The following is a 19,078-nucleotide window of genomic DNA, read 5'->3' as shown; positions in this document are numbered from 1 at the left end:
TTACATTGTAACCATCACCTACACAAACTTACCATCACGGACATCACACGATCATCTCAGGATCCAATCAAGCTTGGTATTAACCATACCGTAGTAATCATTTATGACCACAAGGAGCTTGACCTTTACCCTTGACTCTCACATAATACCAAAAAATCCACAACTCGGTATCCACGATACCACAGTGATTCTCTCGTGATCACAATAAAGATCAACCAACTTCTTTCATCATCGAACCAGGGTTGTTATTAAGAAAATTATTATTATTATTATTACTGTTGACCCATAGTGTGACCAACTACGAACTGGGCCCATATCCGCGGGCGCGGCTATCGATAGATTTAACACACACACACACACACTGCAGAGGTTAGCACACTATACCCACACCACGGAACCCTGGCCTCGCACTCCCATTCGGGTGGACCAAAGCGTTCCGACAAAACCGTCCTACTGCCATGACACCCTCCCGGTCACTCCAACCAACACCCCTTTGGGCTAAGTCCTGGGTGGCCCCGTGCCTACCAATGGCACCAACGGCCACCGTCGTGGCAAAACGGTCCCAAACGGGGACAAGGATCCATACTCAACAACTGGCACATAAGGCTTATGCCGTCCTACCTGATCAGGGTAGCGCCCGCGCATAACCTTCCCTCGCGGGAGGCACTGGGGAGAGGCATGACAATAGACCCAGTTAGGACCCCCCCCCCATAGGGTAAGCATGGTTGCACTTGTCAGATCAATATGGTGGCACCATGACTCAGCCAACAGTTGTTCAAGTTCAATTTAATCCGGTTAAACTTGAATGCAATATGCTGAGCCATGATAAAAATAACAGGATGCAACTACAATGCATGAACATGATATCAAACATAAGCATGGAGGTGCAACATAATCAACGAGCATAACAACAACATTTAATCATTTATCCAGATGAGCATGGCATACTGACGAGCATGAATAACACAACTAGAACACTACTCGTAGCATAACATGACCACAAGCATCAACAATAAATACCATGCAATAACATAACGATAAACTACCATGCAAGCATTTAACCAACTCGATGCAAAGAAACATGCATAATGGCGATACTCGGAACAGACGATAGTCATGCACCGAGGACCATCCCAACATGGACTACTACCAAGCATTGCCAATATTAAAGTAATACTAGCATGAAGAACATAATAACAGAGTGCAAGAAAACAAAGCAAGACGGTAAACACCGATCCATAAGCATAACCGAAATACCGACAACAGTAGCAAAAACAATCAAAAAGTTATTAAAGATTCAAGTTGGAAACTAATGCTTCTGCATGGCTATGATGCAAACGGTGGTTGTGGCTTCCCTGGGGTGAAGAAGGATCCAGGAAGAAGTGCGGAAAGAATCGCCGGAAAGGATACTCTCTCGGAGGGGGATGATTTGGGGCAAGGGCAAAATGGTCATTTCCAGTATGTCAAAACATCGTGAAAATGATACCAAAAGTTCGGGCTCGACAAGATGAAGAAGTGGGCATTGGATTCACCTCAATGGAGTTACGGTTGCGGAGATATGAGGTGTTGAATATCAGGGACTTTTCTGTAAAAATAATATTCACAGTCGGGTCCCTGAGTGGATAAGACAAATGCGCAAACTTAGAAATACGCTTTCTGACGAAGAAAACATATTCTGGGCTGAAACAGAGAGGAATACGCTTTCAGTATAACGAAAACGTAATTGGAGCTGAAGCAGAGAGAAAATACGCTTTCGATATGGTGAAAGCGTATTTCGTGAAATGCGCGGCCACTTATCCACGTGGACCGGGCGGATCAACGCGCTGGGTGGCTGGCAAGTCGGGTCTGCAGGGCATGGGTCCCACCTGGCCAGGGCCTTCTTCCCCATCCCGCGCTCGCCTAACGGAGCAGAGCAGGGGCTCGTCGCCGGCAAGGCTCCGGGCGGCCCCGGCCACCTCCAGTGGAGCTCGGACCACCGGAGTGACCGCGAGGATGAGGCGCATCCATCCCACCCACATACGGACTCCAATGACGACGGGAGGGAAGACGAGCTTGAGCATGGCGGACGGCGGCGGCAGGTGGGTTTGGGCGCGGCACCACGACAGCTCCGGAGAGGAAACTAGGAGCTGGTGATTGTTGCGGTGGTGTAGGGAGTCCTCTGCAGGAGGCAGAAGGGAGAGGGAGGGATCGGCTTGGTCCGATTTAGGAGGAGCAGGCTGGCGGCCATGGCGACCATAGGAGGAGCAGAGAGCTCTTGGAGGCGAACGAAGGGCTCGGAGAGACTTCTGGGAGGACAAGGAGGAGCTTGGAGTGCTCGGGAGGCCACGTGGTGAGCTACTTATAGGCGGGGCGAGGCGGTTGGGCTCGTGTGTCACCGCGGACGCGTGGCCGGCGCCGCGAACGCGTGTGCTCATGCATGGGCTCGAAGGTAGGCGACGAAGGAGGGAACGGACAAGCCGCGGTGGTCACGGAGACGAGCGGAGCTCGGGGACAAGAGAGGGAAGCCGCCGCAGCGCGAACAGAGCCGGTCGGCTACAGTTTTCCCATGGGCGCACGGCGACGAGCACTAGCGAGGAGGCTTCAGGAGGGGGAGAGTGGTCCAGGGGGATGGCGACGACGCGGGAAACACGCTAGACATGCACGGCCGAGCGAACGCGACGACCACAAGTCGTGCCCAAGAAAAACGACGCTCTGTTCGCGACCAATGCTGCCAGAGCGCATGCAAACGACGCGGTTACCACTGTGCCCAGCAAGGAGGGGACGCAAGAGACTGCCGCGAGTTGTCTAATGACTAGTCCCTGCATAATAGAGGCCGAGGGAGTTGATGGATCGAAAAAAGGAGCCAAGGAGATGAATGAGGGATCGTCTGAAGTTTGTTGTATCAGTTTTGGATGAGCACTGGTGATCAACAGGGACTTGATTGGGTCAAATGGTGTTGTCTGGGACGAGTAGGATAGGAAGGACTACGATCCTGTGAATTTTGGATGGAAATGGACCACTAATTAATATAGTTGCTTTACAACTAAGTAATCTGGTCCAGAATGAAGATCATGATGATGCTCTCAAATGGCAATGCCACTTGAGCTGAAATTTGGCAAGACATGGTGATATGGGCATATGAGAGTGTTGTCAAACTTTTATGCCATTTGGCCAAACCAAAATGGTACTTCCTTCATACAGCACCTCTTTGGACAGAATTTTAGAAAAAATCCTAAAGGAAAATGGCTAAACAAAATATGACCAAATTTGGTGGATATAGGTTAAATGGGTAGGAGAAGTCCTAGGAAAATTTTCAGACATAATGGAGCAAGGAAAAATATACTTGCTTCATTAACTGAAAATTTGGACAGAACCAAAGAATTGATGCTCAGGACACATAGATGCATTGCATGAGATTAAATCTTGTGGAGAGCTTTTATTTGATGATATGAAAGACCATGCAAATATTCAACTCAATTCGATTAACCTAGCTAGTACTTCCTTCACAACCAATTCCCTCAGACAAGAACATTAAAAAATTGCTCAGGAATATTTACTAGGCAAATTAAGTTCAAATTTGTCATGAGGCAATTATTTTGACATGCAAAGGTGTCCAAGAAGTTTGAGGTCAATTGGGAAAAGGAAAATAGCACTTGCTTCACAATGTGCCATTTAGGACAGAATAGGAAATGAATTATTTGAGGGTGATGGGAAACATGGCCAATGAAATATTTTTCCACATTTGAGGAATATATGACCCAAAAAATTTATGAGAATTATTTGGGATTTTTAGGAGTGATGGAAATATAGGTTGCTTCACAACCTAGGGTAACAGGGTCATTCCTTTAATAGAAAAGGAATATTCTCAATAAAAAGAATATTGGGATTTGGGCTAGGATGAAAATGGAAAGGTCTAGGGAAGCATTTGAGGTTGAAAAGCCACTCTAGAAGCAAAGAAGAGGTCATCTTCTTCTGTTTCCAGACCACAAAGCCACGGAAAAAGAAAACTCAAGCAAAAACCTGAAAAAATCAAAAAGAAAAAGAAAGGGCCAAAAATAAGGTTGTGACACATTGGGCCCTGAAATATGACCCCGCTCGACTTATTAATCGCCATGTCCTCTGTCCAGGATATGTGTTGGAGGACATGCGTAGTGCTAACCCTAGGGGTGTGCTATGATGCAATATAGACACTCGGTCACGGTGTACGGAGGCACCCGTTTGGTGGTCTTGGGAACCTTGCACACATTGTTTGAGGCCGTAGTGGAATCCTTGGCTGGACTTCCTTACCGACCGAATTCAAATAGGCGATAAACCTAGACTAGAGACTTGTGTGGTTAGTTAGGTCGTGGTCTACACCCAAATCGACTTTCGCTTGAAGTCTGCCGAGCACATGTCATGTGCAGACGCTAAGTGGTGGAAACATGTGTGAAGAAGTACATCCCTGCAGGGTTATCAATGATCTATTCGAATAGTCGCGTCTGCGGATATGGACTACTTGGAAAGCTTATATGGTTCATAGATAACTGGAAGTGGATATTCTAAAATGCGCAAGATAAGCATGAGTGCTATGGATGGCCTTCTCATAGGGAGACAGGAGTAGATCCATAGTGGTGTATTCATATGTTGGCTTGCTGCAGCTAAACTCCACCACCCTTTGTTGATACTGGTGCATATGTGGATAGTTCTGGTGTAAGTCTTTCTGAGTACAATTGTACTCACGTTTGCTTGATTTATGTTTTTGTAGAGAAGACTTTCATCTCACTAGTTGTTCCATGTGGGCTTCAATGATTAGCTTGGGAATCCCAAACAAAGGCATGGTTCCTATGGAGGGTCTTGTAGATAGTCAGGCTTGTCAGCATTTTTCTTTTGTAGTTGTCTGTACTCAAATAGGTTCTTGTAGGGTTCCGGCCAAGGTAAGGTTGTAGCCATGGGAATGATATGATGTGTTACATGCTAGATCAGTGTGACTTAGGATCGGGGTCCTGAGATTCGTCCAAGTAGGAGGTGGCAAATGGACATGGGAAACACATCACACTCCAATGTGTCTTCGTATGCTCCAATCTTGAAGGAGACTTGAATGGTGTCCTCCACTTGAATGGTTCTGGAGGCGCTAAGACATTGGACCTTGTAGGGATGAGGATGCTTCATCTTGACCAATTGTAGCTTAGAACATAGATCTTCACTTGCCAAATTGTGGCAACTTCCTCCATCGATGATGACCTTCACGGAACATCCATTGAAGCCCGCTTTAGTGTGGAAGATGTGGCAGCGTTGGTATTTGTCTTGTTGGTGTTGATGTGTCAAGACCTTGGAGACAACGAGAGCGGGGCTCGAATCATTGTCAAAAAACACTTGGTCATATTCGTCTTCATTCACTCTCCGGTGCATGGCCACATGCTCAACGGCTTCCATTTCTTCCTCACTCATCAAGTCATAGATGTCGTCATCGTTGGCTATCATGGTGCGCTGAGTGGGGCACTCGAATATCTTGTCGCCTCGGCCTTGACATGTGAAGCATTTGATGGAACTCGCCTTGACTATCTCATCCATTGGAGTAGATGATGATGAAGCTCTCGGCTTGAAGTTGCTTGTAGTAGGAGGACGGCTTGAAGATGTCGAAGTTTTCTTGTAACTTGACTTATCGTCGTTACTTGATGTAGATTTCATCAGGGTAGAAGGCGTCATAGTCATTGAAGCTTGATTGTATGAACCATAGGTCTTGGAAGAGTACTTGGCATACTTGTAGTCCTCTTGCACTTGTTGCTCTCTCTTGGTAGCTTGGTGTACTAGCTCGAGGACATTCAAATATAGTTGGAAATCCGCAATCTTCTTGATGGGATGGTTGAGTCCATTCAAGAATTGTGCCATGGTTTGCTCCTCATCTTTTGTGACATTGGCCGAATCATGGCAATCTCCATTTCTTTGTAATACTCTTCAATAGACTTGGTGCCTTGATTGAGGAGTTGCAACTTCTTGAAGAGATCTCGACTATAATATGTTGGCACAAAGCACTCTCGCATGGCATCCTTCATTTGGTTCCATGTTGTGATGTGTAGGTCACCTTTTGCATCTCGTCGCTCAATGACTTGCTCCCACCAAATGAGTACATTGTCTTGGAACTCAAGTGATGCCATGGCAATCTTCTTTTCTTCTTCATAGTTGTATAAGCGAAACATCTTGTTGACCTTCAATGCCCAAGAAAGGTAGTCTTCGGGATCGTTGCTTTCGGAGAACTTAGGCATGGTGAACTTCAGCTTGTTGTAGCATTGATCTTCATTATGTTGTTGGCGATGGTGGTGATGCTCTTGCCGTGGACGGTCTTGAACCACTTGCTCCTCATGCTCCTCTTGATTGTTTTGTCATTGATGTTGTCTTGCATGGTTGTCACGGGAAACCACGGCCACCTATGGGACCAAAAGGCCCTGTGTTGGTTCGGCAGGGGGACGTCGCGCTGCACAAAGAGCAGACGAGCGTGGGGCAGCACGAGAGAGATCATGCAGGCAATTTTACCCAGGTTCGGGCCGTCGCGAGGCGTAAAACCCTACTCCTGCTTTGGTGGATTGATGGTGGAAAGGTGGTGCTGGAGCATCGTGTTGGGTTCTACGGTAGGGTGTGTCGACGGTAAATTAAAATTTTCCTACACGCAGAACAACCCAGAACATGCTATGGGAGATGGATCATGGTTCGTTACCACTAGACGCGCAGTGCCGTGCAGCGGAAGAAGAGTTGGTGCTACGCGTCCGCGTGGATCGTCTCCTCCTTGCCCGATATGCCTCGAACAGCCGGTCGCCAGATCCCTCGTACAAGTTCGTCGGAGCGGCACAAGTGCGCCGCCTCTAACGGTATCCGCGTGTGCAGGAGGAACGTCGTGTGGCGGACTGCTAGGTCAGATCACACAACCGACGGCGAGTGGAGGTGTCTATTCTCAACACATGCAAACCCTAGTGATAGCGCCGAAGCGATCAACCGCATGAGTGTGCCGCACCCAACTTTATATAGGCATCCGTCGCGGCCTCAGCACTTGGGCCTCGCACGGACCCTAAAGCCCATAAGTCTACTCTGCCACAATCCGAATACAGCTCGGATCACATCCGACTAGTGTCCCCGGATCCGACCTCGTAGGTTCCTTCCCTTAAGCGCACGACCACTTAGGTTCAAGCCGGCTTGGTTGCAGTTCGGATCACCTCTGAACTGCACGGTTGGTAGCGGCCCCTAGCAAGGCATGCCGAACACCAAGAAGACTATGAAGCTGGTTAGGCGAACATGTACATCATACTTCCATTCCTTTTGACACACAATATATGTTGTCGGGCTCAAGGCGAGTCTGTCATCCTTGTGCTAGCCCGACCTCTTTCTCTTTCCAGTGATGCTGACCACAAACCAGATTATCTCATAATCCTTGTCGCATGGCCATGCATACACTGGTCGGATCACGCGAGGGGCCGAGAGTATATCTCTCCTGATCGGAGGGGAAAATCCCATCTTGCTCGAACATGTCTCGCAATGGGTCTGGACAAGCCCGAAACCTACCTTTGTAACTACCCAGTCACAGAGTAGCGTTTGGTTGGCCCAAAGAAAGTCTGTCACCGTCCCGAGTACATGCGCCAACTCAGTGATGAAGATATGTACCTAGGGTAGGGGCATGGACCTGTCCTAAGTACCCTACCCAAGGACATCCCTAGAAGAAGTCACCTTTCAATCGACTTGGAGGTATCCCACTCGACGGATTCAAGACACTCGACCGCGAAGCAATCACTCGACCAAGATCCAACCACTCGACTGCCAGGAGATCTAAAGTCACCCTGCACACAAACGGTCGGTCATTAAGTAGCTTTTATGGTCATCATAGCACTTTATTAGGGGTGTTACCAGTAACCCCCAGTCTTAATGTACTTTAAACCCTGCATTACTGAGGGCTGGAGGGGCCTGGCGAACTCTATATAAGCCACCCCCTCCTCAGTATCAAGGGTTCGCACCCCTGTTATTCATACACACATAATTCAGTCGACCGCCTCCGGGCACCGAGACGTAGGGCTGTTACTTCCTCCGAGAAGGGCCTGAACTCGTAATCCTCATGTGCTTACAACTCCTCCATAGCTAAGATCTAGCCTCTCCATACACCCCCCCCTACATCACTGTCAGAGTTAGAACCACGACAGTTGGCGCCCACCTTGGGGCGAGGAGTCTTAGCGCCTAGTTGGAGAAGTTGCGATTTTTTCCGATCTCTTTGATCATGGTTTCGGGCGGAGCTTTGGTGGAGGTCCGCGAGATCCGTCTCGGCGCGCTCACGTTCATCGCCGACGACTGCACTTGGCTTCAGGAGGCTCCACTCGACGTCAATGCGCTCCCCGTCCTTGGGGCGACGCACTTTCGCGCATGCGTCCGTGGTGTCCTCCTGCGGCAGCCGTCGACCCAGTATCGGTCGGCTCGTGTGGCATCTCCCCACCCTGTTTCTCGTCGGCGCAAGCGCTCCGGTCAGTCGAGGCTTCAGAGGTGGGTGAGGCATGCGGTGGCCCGCTAGTCGGCCACCCCACAAGTCGCGGCAATCGAGCCCGACGAATCCCTCTACGGCCTGTTCGACCAGTCGACTGGCTCCGCAGAGACTGCATCCGAATGAGACAGCAGTGACCCAGTTGCAGAGGTTCTGGTGATCGATGGGCCACGCAGTCCTCCCGGTTTCCCCCGTGCTGACGGAGGCGCGGATGGGGGCGACCCGTCGCGTCCTCATGAGGAGTATCTCCCCGAGCCTCTCACGTCATTGAAGCGGCAGGAGCTTCACCACCGGAACATGGATGCACTCCACACTCCTATCGTTGGAGAAACCCCCGAGGCCCGAGCCTTGGAGGACGCGCGCTTGGCTAACTTGGCCGAGCGCACTCGACTGGAGAATCTCCAGCGAATACTCGACGAGCGAGCGCGTCAACAGGCTCCAGAATCCAGTCGACGTCAACTCTTTCCGCCCCCGCAGGTACATCGTACTCCGATTCAGAATTTGGCGGTTGCGGCCTGTATAGCAGAGTCGATTCAGCCCTCCTAGTCAGAGTTTGGCAGAGGCTTGTTGCAAATCAGAGCGTTGCTCCGGGCAGCGGGAGACCAGAATTCCACTGTTTCTCAGTCGCGGAACAGGATCCACAGTCGATCCGTTGCAGCGGATGCAGTCCAGTCGGCTCACAGCCCAAGATCGCCTCCGAGGCGTGAGGGACGTGGAGACCGGCGTGATCAGTATAGAAGGAATGAGCAGTATGATCACCGATTCGATCGTGATGATCGACGTCGAGTGCCAACCCCTCCCCCGAGGAGTGGATCATATGTGCCTCGACAGCAGGATGACAGACGCCCTCATAGTGTTGGGCGGAGAATTCCAGTCGACCCCAGGGAACCAGGCTTTGATGCGAGATCCATTCTCGTTCAAGGTTTGGTCGACAGGAATAGAGCTCACCGAGAAGGCCATGGCAGAGATGCGCCTACCAGTAGCAGAGTACATGTTTCAGGGCCGGAGTGTTTCAGTCGAGCCATCAGAGCCGCTGTAATTCCTCCCAACTTCAGGTTGGCGACTGGAGTTAGTAAGTTCACCGGTGAGTCCAAGCCCGATACTTGGCTCGAAGATTACCGAGTGGCTGTCCAGATTGGCGGTGGGAATGATGAGGTAGCCATGAAGCACCTGCCTCTCATGTTAGAAGGCTCGGCCAGAGCGTGGCTGAATCAGTTAGCACCCAGCAGCATTTACACTTGGGAGGATCTCTCCCGAGTGTTTATCACCACATTTGAAGGAACATGCAAGCGACCTGCAGGCCTTACGGAATTGCGGTCTTGCATGTAGAAACTGAATGAAACTCTGAGGGATTACATCCAGAGGTGGATCACATTGCATCACACAGTTGAAAATGTACCAGATCATCAAGCAGTTTGTGCCTTTAAACAAGGCGTTATGTACAGAGAATTGAATGTGAAGTTCGGTCGAACCAGAGAGATGTCTCTGAATCAGATGATGGAGATTGCCACCAAATACGCTAATGGTGAAGATGAGGATCGACTCCGGAGTGGAAAGCATAAAGCAGTCGCCCAGGAAACCGGAGGAAATTCCAGTCGGAAACAGAAGCAGAAAGCCGAGCCAGCCGCTCCTGGGGAGGCCCTGGCCGTAACCCAGGGAAAATTGAAGGGAAAACCCAAAGGACCTTGGAACACCAAGAAAGTTAAAGACCAAGATGGAAATGATGTTTTGGATCTACCATGTCACATACACACCAAGAAAGATGAAGAGGGTAAACTCATTTACCCAAAGCATACCACTTGACAGTGTCGGCTTCTGATCCAGCAGTTTCAGGGCAAGCAGTCCAAAGATAAGGAAAAGGAGTCGGACAAAGTTGAGGGCAAGGAAGATAGTGACGATGGGTACCCCCAGGTCAATTCCACCCTGATGATTTTTGTTGATGTTGAGAGCAAAAGTCGACTAAAGGTTATTAACCGTGAGGTAAATATGGTTGCTCCGGCAACACCCAATTATCTGAAGTGGTCCCAGACTACCATCACATTCGACCAGTATGATCACCCTACGCACATTGCCACCCCTGGGAGGCAAGCTCTGGTGGTCGACCCAGTTGTCGAAGGCACTCGACTGACCAAAGTCCTGATGGATGGAGGCAGCGGTTTGAACATACTGTATGCAGAAACATTGAAAGGGATGGGCATTCCGATGTCCAAGCTCAGTACCAGTAACATGAGTTTCCATGGAGTCATTCCTGGGAAGAAAGCCGAGTCACTCGGCCAAATTGCTCTTGATGTGGTTTTCAGTAATTCCAAGAATTACCGCAAGGAAAAGTTGACATTCGAAGTTGTGGATTTCCAAAGTGCTTATCATGCTATTTTGGGCAGGCCAGCTTATGCACGCTTCATGGCTCGACCATGTTATATGTATCTCAAATTGAAGATGCCTGGTCCCAAAGGTGTGATCACTGTTACAGGCAATCGGAAGAAAGCAGAAGAGTGTTTTTAGAAAGGCTCAAAGATTGCTGATGCTCAGATGGCAGTGGTCGAGCTGCAAGAGTATCAGAAGACTGCAGATCCGAGTGAGTTGCTACGAGCTAAGAAGCCTGCTTCAGAATCATCTTTTCAGTCGTCCGGTGAAACGAAGGCAGTTCACATTCACCCGACCGATCCAAATGCTGCTCCGACTCACATCTCAACGACGCTCGACTCCAAATAGGAAGAAGCGCTCATCCAGTTCCTCCGTGAGAACTGGGACATCTTCGCATGGAAGCCTGCTGACATGCCTGGAGTTCCCAGGGGGCTGGCTGAGCACCGTCTACGAGTCGACCCAAAATTTAAACCTGTGAAAGAACATCTTCGACGGTCCGTCGTCTAGAAGAGGAAGGCCATTGGCGAGGAGGTGGCTCGGCTCTTAGCAGCGGAGTTCATCCGAGAAATTTACCACTCCGAGTGGCTCGCCAATGTTGTCATGGTCCCCAAGAAGGACAAGTCACTTTGCATGTGCATTGATTTCAAGCATATCAATCGGGCCTGCCCGAAAGATCATTTTCCTCTCCCCCGCATCGACCAGATAGTCGACTCGACTGCGGGATGTGAGCGTTTGTCTTTTCTAGATGCCTATTCCGAGTACCATCAGATCCGTCTGTACGGGCCCGACGAGATCAAAACAGCTTTCATCACTCCATTCGGGTTCTTCTGTTATGTCACCATGCCGTTCGGCCTCAAGAATGCCGGAGCCACGTTCATGAGGATGATTCAGAAGTGTTTGCTCACTCAAATCAGTCGGAATGTGGAGGCATACATGGATGATATTGTGGTTAAGTCACGGAAGGGTTCCGACCTGCTGACTGACCTTGCTGAAACCTTTGCCAACCTCAGGAGGTATGATATCAATCTCAATCCGTCAAAGTGCACATTCGGAGTTCCAGGTGGGAAGTTACTCGGTTTTCTCGTTTCCAAACAGGGAATCGACGCCAATCCTGAAAAAATTGGTACTATACTCCGGATGAAACGTCATGTGCGTGTGCATGATGTCCAGAAGCTTACAGGATGCTTGGCCGCTTTAAGTCAATTCATCTCTCGCCTCGGTGAAAAGGCATTGCCTCTTTACCGACTGATGAAGAAGTCCGACAAGTTCGAGTGGACTCCCGAAGCTGATGCAGCATTTACAGAGCTCAAAGCTCTGCTCTCCACCCAGCCGGTGCTTGCTGCCCCAATCAGCAAGGAGCCTTTGTTGCTTTACATTGCAGCCACAGGACAAGTTGTCAGTACAGTACTTACGGTCGAGCGGGAAGAAGAGGGAAAGGCCTTCAAAGTTCAGTGCCCAGTATATTATGTTTCTGAAGTTTTGACTCCTTAAAAGCAAAGATATCCTCATTACCAGAAGCTTGTATATGGGATTTATATGACCACGAAGAAGGTTGCACATTACTTCTCTGATCATTCCATTACAGTCGTCAGCGACGCTCCACTATCAGAGATTTTGCACAACAGAGATGCAACTGGTCGAGTGGCCAAATGGGCAATTGAACTTCTTCCCCTAGATATCAAGTTTGAGGCAAAGAAAGCTATCAAGTCCCAAGCAATTGCAGATTTCGTCACCGAGTGGATCGAACAGCAACTTCCGACTCAAGTTCACTTGGAGCACTGGACCATGTTCTTCGATGGATCTAAGATGCTGAATGGTTCCGGTGCTAGGGTAGTATTGGTTTCCCCCCGAGGAGATAAGCTCAGATATGTTCTCCAGATTCACTTCGATTCCTCCAATAACGAAGCAGAATATGAAGCACTTTTGTATGGGTTGCGCATGGCAATTTCACTCGGTGTCCGTCGCCTCATGGTCTATGGCGACTCAGATTTGGTGGTTAATCAGGTGATGAAGGAGTGGGACGTCAGAAGTCCAGCTATGACTGGTTATTGCAATGCAGTGAGAAAGTTAGAGAAGAATTTCGAGGGGTTAGAGCTTCATCACATCCCCTGACTGAAAAATCAAGCAGCAGATGATTTGGCAAAGATAGGCTCCAAGAGAGAAGCCATCCCCAGCAGTGTGTTTTTGGAACACATCCACTCGCCATCAGTCCAAGAAGATCCTTTTACAGATGAAGCCCCATAGCCAAAGAGTGCCACAGATCCGACTGAAGTTGAAATTCCGGCAGTGCTCGACCTAATCATGGAAGTTTTGGCAATCACCCCCGACTGGACGATACCGTACATCGCGTATATCCTGAGAAAGGAACTCTCGGAGGACGAAGAAGAGGCTCGACAGATCGTCCGTCGATCCAAGGCCTTTACAGTCATAAAGGGACAGTTGTATAGAGAAAGCGCAACTAGAGTCGGTCAGAAGTGTATAACACCAGAAGAAGGTCAAATAATCCTTGATGATATCCACTCGGGGACCTGTGGTCATCATGCGTCCTCTCGGACCATTGTGGCTAAAGCATACCGAGCGGGATTTTACTGGCCAAGAGCGAATGAAATGGCAAAAGAGATAGTCGACAAGTGTGAAGGGAACCCGTTCTACTCCAACATGTCGCACAAGCCTGCATCAGCCCTGAAGACCATTCCACTCGTCTGGCCCTTCGCTGTTTGGGGACTGGACATGGTTGGCCCATTGAGAACAGGCAGGAGCGGTTTCACACATGTGCTTGTGGCAGTAGACAAGTTTACCAAATGGATTGAAGCTAAGCCTATCAAGAATCTTGATGCTTGCACTTCTATCAGTTTCGTCAGGGAGTTAACATTCAGATATGGAGTCCCGCATAGCATCATCACCGACAATGGGTCAAACTTTGATTCAGACAAGTTCAGAGCTTTTTGCGCCTCTCAAGGCACACGATTCGACTACGCATCGGTCGCCCACCCCCAGTCGACTGGACAAGCAGAAAGGGCAAATGGTCTGATTCTCAAAGGACTAAAGCCTCGGCTGATGCGTGATCTCAAGCACGTAGCACGCGCTTGGGTCGATGAGCTTCCGTCAGTTCTGTGGGGATTGAGGACCATCCCGAATCGGTCGACTGGAAGAACTCCGTTCTTTCTGGTTTACGGAGCGGAAGCAGTCCTGCCGAGTGATCTACTTCACAATGCACCCCGAGTCGAGCTTTATACCGAAGATGAAGCAGAACAAGCCCGGCAAGACGCAGCCGACCTCCTGGAAGAAGAAAGAGAAATGGCTATGATCCGATTGACCATTTATCAGCAAGACTTGCGTCGATTCCATGCCAGAAATGTGAAGAGTCGAGCCTTCCAAGAAGGAGATTTGGTCCTTCGAGTGGACCAACAGAAACCACACAAGCTCGCTCCTACTTGGGAAGGTCCCTTCATCGTCACCAGAGTCCTCCACAATGGAGCATATCACCTTTCCAATGTCGATCGCCAGATCGATGAGCCACGAGCTTGGAATGCGGAACTGCTCCGCCCCTTTTACACTTGAATTCTCACTCGGATGAGATGTAATAAGAAAAACTTCTGTAGTCTATTTATCAAAGACAAGAGTGTTACAATTTTTCCTATAATGGTTGTCGCTTTTGTTTGCGTGTGAAATCCCCCAGTGGGTGGCTTAGCTGCGAATCCGTTTCGCCTAAGTTTGTAAAAAAAAATCCTACCGAGTGGTGAGCCAGACTCCCACTCGGAGGCTTAGCTGCAGCCCAGTGCTCGCCTAAGTGTTTAAAAATTTTACCGAGTGGTGAGCCAGGCTCCCACTCGGAGGCTTAGCTGCAGCCCAGTGCTCGCCTAAGTGTTTAAAAATCCTACCGAGTGGTGAGCCAGACTCCCACTCGGAGGCTTAGCTGCAGCCCAGTGCTCACCTAAGTATTTAAAAATCCTACCGAGTGGTGAGCCAGACTCCCACTCGGAGGCTTAGCTGCAGCCCAGTGCTCGTCTAAGTGTTTAAAAACCCTACCGAGTGGAGAGCAAACCTCCCACACGGAGGCTTAGCTGCAGCCCAGTGCTTGCCTAAGTATTTAAAAATCCTACCGAGTGGTGAGCCAGACTCCCACTCGGAGGCTTAGCTGCAGCCCAGTGCTCGCCTAAGTGTTTAAAAATCCTACCGAGTGGTGAGCCAGGCTCCCACTCGGAGGCTTAGCTGCAGCCCAGTGCTCGCCTAAGTGTTTAAAAATCCTACCGAGTGAAGAGCAAACCTCCCACTCGGAGGCTTAGCTCCAGCCCAGTGCTCGCCTAAGTGTTTAAAAATCCTACCGAGTGGTGAGCCAGACTCCCACTCGGAGGCTTAGCTGCAGCCCAGTGCTCGCCTAAGTGTTTAAAAATCCTACCGAGTGGAGAGCAAACCTCCCACTCGGGGGCTTAGCTGCAGTCCAGTACTCGCCTAAGTTTGAAAAAATCCTACCGAGTGGAGAGCAGACCTCCCACTCGGGGGCTTAGCTGCAGTCCAGTACTCGCCTAAGTTTGAAAAAATCCTATCGAGTGGAGAGCAGACCTCCCACTTGGGGACTTAGCTGCAGTCCAGTACTCGCCTAAGTTTTTAAAATCCTACCGAGTGGAGAGCAGACCTTCCACTCGGGGGCTTAGCTGCAGCCCAGTGCTCGCCTAAGTACGGAACACATCCCAATCCGCAAGGACGACGAGGTGCAAATCGACTGCTACCTTCTCCTTCGGAGATGCACCACAAATACAAAGTTATTTCGAGAGAAGAACAAGTTCCACTCGACAGATAATTCATGAAGATATTCAACGATAAATCAAGTTCAGATAAGATTCAAAGGTCCTAGACCGCAGATCAAAGTACTCGAGCCTCCAGCTCGATAGAGTTTAACGGTTACAAAATCCACTCGGCATTCCGAGGCAAATTTAAAGTGAAGCATAAAAGTTTTTATTCCTCAGGCGGAGGACTGGAAGGGGCGACGAACTCGTCCAAGTCGATCCCGTCTGCAATGCGAGTGGCAGCAGCAATGAAAGTCTCCATGAAGTCTTGAAAGTTGCGCTTCCTGGTATTGGCAACTTGGATGGCGGCCAAATTTTCTTCTCGTGCCTCCTTGCAGTGGACGCGGACCAGAGACAGAGCGACGTCAGCGCCACATCTAGCAGAAGATTTCTTCCATTCCGCCACTCGACCTGGGACTTCATTCAATCGAGTCATCAGGGACTCGAGGTCATTCTGAAGCGTCGTCCAAGGCCAGAGCGACGTGTCGATCCGCGACATCGCAACCTTCAACCGTGCAAGATAGTCAACAACGCCGGCAACACGAGATTCCAGTCGGAGCACGTTCATAGCAGCCTCGTCCTTCACTGGAGAATTGATGGGGTCCAAGCCTGTCTCCACTCGACTGGTCTCCTCTTTGAAGTTCTGGCAGAATTCTGTAAACACAATTCAAGGATAAGTCAGTGGCTCTACGCAGGTTTGGTAACTGCAAGTCAGTCGGGCCGGACTAATTACCCTCGAGCATGACGAACAGCTTCTTGGCGAGTCCACCGAGATAAGCCTCCAGATCGTTCCTCTTCCCCGCCAGTTCACTTGCCTTGTCATTCAGAGCTATCTTGTCATTCTTCAGACGGCTGACCTCTTGATTAGCCGCGTCGAGAGCAATTTTCAGCCTGGAGTTTTCCTCTTCAAGAGTACCAACTGAAGCCAGTTTTTCTTCAGCAAGCTTCGTTTTGTTCAGGGCCTCCTTCTGCGCTTCGGCAAGGTCTTGATCCTTCTTCTTCAGAGCCTCCTCCATTTTGTCTGCAAAACAGCAAGTGAGATCAACATCGAGGACGGCCAGAAAGAAAGGACAGTCGACAAAAGCTCACCAGCCATACCTTTTGCTTCGTCCCTCGCCTTCTGCAAGTTCTCCTGAGCAAGCTTCAAGTCAAGGTTCAGCTGGATCTGTTTGTTCTCCAACTCAGTGCAGCGAGCCACAAGTTCGCAGGATTTTTGCAAAAAATCAGTCGACAAACATCCAAGATAAGTTGTTTCCGAGTAACCAAGAGACAATGATGGCGTTTCTAAGACTATAGCCGAATCAAAAACATTCGACAGTAATCTCGGGGACTACACCCAGTGGGTGCACTCAGCGTGCCCCCACTGGTTCGACAAAAAAAAATCGACTACCCGCAGTCGACCGTGTACAGTTCCATTCGACATGGCCTGACCGAACCGAGTGAAGAAGTTCAACTAAAGCAACACAATATAAAGACTACAGTCGACTACCAGTAGTCCACCGTAGTCTCGGGGACTACACCCAGTGGGTGCAGTTAGCGTGCCCCCACTCGTCAAAAATATTAATAGACACACCCAGTGGGTGTTCAGATGTACAGATCTTCAGAAAAGAGATTCTTCAGATAGCATATCCTAACAGAACAAGCGGTGAATCGACTGACCTGGACGTTGCTCTGAAGAGCTGAACTCGCGTCATAAGCTGCTTGGCTGGCTTCCCGAACCACCTTCACTTGCTCCATCATGATCCCCTCCTGGCGTATAGCCTCTTTAGCGGCACCCACTTGGTCCTCAGGGACATGGTGTGTGGCAAAAAGCGAAGGCGGATTTGCAGTCGACCTTGAAGGCCGGACACTCGTCAGAGGTACATCGAAGGTCACAGAAGCCCAAGTGGTATCACCACCCTCCCGGACTACGGCCTCAGGCGCCGAAGTAGTTTGTGGGGTCTTGCCAGCTGGCGCCCTCCTGTTCCTTTGCGCCCTCAGCGGCACTTCGTCGTCATCATCAGGGAGGTCAATGACATGAGGAGGAGCTACAAGAAAAATCCAATCGACTGGAATTATAAGAAATCGTCAGTCGACTAAAAGCAGAGCATCAGTAATCGTACCGGGATTGGAGGTAACAGCGTCTTCCATCTCTTGATCATCGTCCTTGGCGGAGATCTCCGAGGTGGCAGCACTGCAAATTTCGAAAGTCAGTCAGCTTATTCAATGAGTCAACCAAGAGTCCGTCACGTTCAACAAAGGAAAACAAATTCTACTATTACCCAGAAATGGTGGGGACAGTCATCTTCATCTTGGGCAGAGCCTTGGGCGGCTTGGACGGCATCGCGCGTGGGTGCTTGGGAGCTTTTTCTGTCGGCGGTGGAGATGAGGTCCGAGGGCGCTTCGACGACTGCCCAACAGGGACAGTCGCCTTACCACGTTCCCGCGCAGGGTCGTGTGTAATCTTGGATCGCCGTTCCGAGCGGGGAGGTTCGACTTCTTCCTCCTCCTCTTCACTGGAGTCGTCGTCATCCCCCTCTCCTTCGTCGTCAGATTCCCACTCTTCTCTCTCGTCTCCACTTTCGCCTCCGCTCGCCTCTCCTTCCTTGGCCTGCTCCTATGCTCCATTGGGTGTCGAGTACATCTCAGTAATGGCCTAGAGGACAGCAAACAAGACAAAAGTCAATCGACTGATCCAAAGAGAACAAATAAAGAAAGCAAGATCACTGTCGGAAACGCAAGGTCAGACCTTGTCCACTTCGTATGTTTGGTCGAGTGGAGGAATCCTCCTGGCTCCTCGGGGGTTGTCCTTGTTCCCTGTGATACTCGACAGCCACCCTTCCAACATCTCGTCAGTGACCTCCTCTGGGTGAATCCGAGTGGTGTCTTCGAGACCCGAGTACAGCCACATTGGGTGGTCATGAGCCTGAAGCGGTTGGATGCACCTCCGAAGGAAGACTTCCAACAAGTCCATGCCAGTCACACCCTCGCGGACAAGCTGAACCACTCGACCGACCAGCACCTTGACTTGCGCCTTTTCCTCCGGCGTCACTTTCAGAGAGGCAGGTTTTCATGCTCGATTCAGAGAAAAAGGGGGAAGCCCAGTCGACTGTCCAGGGGTCACCTGGTCTTTACAGTAAAACCAAGTCGACTACCACCCACGGACTGACTCGGGAAAAGTGATAGACGGAAAGGAACTTTTTTCCCTCATCTGGATCGCCAGGCCCCTGCACAGCTGGATCACCTGCGTCCGTTCATCACTCGACTTGGCCTTCTTGACCGACTGAGAGCGGCAAGTGAAGATGTGCTTGAAGAGTCCCCAATGGGGGCGGCAACCCAAGAAGTTTTCACACAAGGAAACGAAAGCAGCAAGATACACAATAGAATTGGGAGTAAAGTGATGGAGCTGCACTCTGAAGAAGTTCAAGAAGCTCCGGAAAAAAGGATGAGGAGGTAGAGAGAATCCGCGATTGATATG

This window comes from Triticum urartu, chromosome 2A (assembly GCF_056163025.1).
Source record: "Triticum urartu cultivar PI428250 chromosome 2A, HENAU_Tu73, whole genome shotgun sequence".
Classification (NCBI taxonomy): Eukaryota; Viridiplantae; Streptophyta; class Magnoliopsida; order Poales; family Poaceae; genus Triticum; species Triticum urartu.
This window is presented reverse-complemented; position numbering follows the sequence as displayed.